We start from the raw sequence: 1,163 nt of genomic DNA, 5'->3' as shown, positions 1-1,163 counted from the left end.
GTGGTGTGTGTGTGTGCGTGCGCACGCATGTGGTGTCATCAGTCTTGCAAATCCAAACCACATTCTGAGTGTAGAGAAGTCCGCCCCACTTCTGCAGAAGAGGCACAACAATTTCTGTTAGTCAATGTTAATGTATTTCCTTTTAGTTGTACATTGTATAGTCAGTACTGCAGCACACAGTGGCTCTGAAATGTTTCATCTATTTTTCAATAACAGGAATACCACCAATTTAGTTTGGAATAATGGACTTATATTTCTGGAAAGAAGTCAACTCTTTTTAACATACATTTCTCATCCCTAGCATCTCTTTACAAATAAAGAAAGAAGGTGACTGAAAAATTAAATGATTTATGCAGGGTACCCATAGAAACCAAGTTTTTCAGTTCCCAGTGCAGTGTTATTTGCACAACATTGCTTTGCTTTTATCATCTATCCACCAATTACAAAAAAAAAAAAAAAAAAATCATGCCTTGAGATGTTTCAGGGTGTGGTTTTTTTATTCACATATAAAAAGTCATTCTGGAAGTAGCACACATTTCACGCCTCCCAAGCAGCCATATCTGCTAACCCAACTCTGCCCTGAAACTATAGACTATTTCTTGAAAGTTTAATAAAACTTCCCAAAAGGATTTCTTGGTAATTATGAATCTCTGAGTATAATGTCTCAAATCAGACTTCAATTCTAACATATTTGTATTATGGTGCTTCTTCACTCAAAGCATCAATTTAATAAAGACACCAGCATTGTGGATCAATTAATATTTATTTGTTCATTAACTTATCTGTGCTGTGAAATAATCCCCACAACTTATCATTATATAAAGAGAATGTTAATTTGTCTTTTGTCAATATATTCAGAATTTATGTACAATTTCAGCTTCTTATTTAAAAAAATAAGTCACATATACAGGAGACGCTGGTACTATGAAGTCTACTTTAGGTCTCTTAACTGATTTTCGTTCTATGTGATATTTCAATTTTTGTTTTTAAAGTCAAGGAAAATGGCCTAGTTTTTATTCTTATGGATATTTTCCTGATGAGTTCAGGGTCAGTGAACAGCACATTGTGTTTAGTTTATCTAAGCAATGGGAATAATTTTATAGAAGATAAAACAGGGGAAACACCAAAGAGAAATATGAAAAGAAGTGTCTATATTCCCTAGA

The sequence above is a fragment of the Cebus imitator genome, unplaced genomic scaffold (genome assembly GCF_001604975.1).
Source record: "Cebus imitator isolate Cc_AM_T3 unplaced genomic scaffold, Cebus_imitator-1.0 Scaffold210, whole genome shotgun sequence".
Lineage (NCBI taxonomy): Eukaryota > Metazoa > Chordata > Mammalia > Primates > Cebidae > Cebus > Cebus imitator.
The sequence above is the reverse complement of the archived record's forward strand: the minus strand, read 5'-3'. Positions refer to the sequence as shown.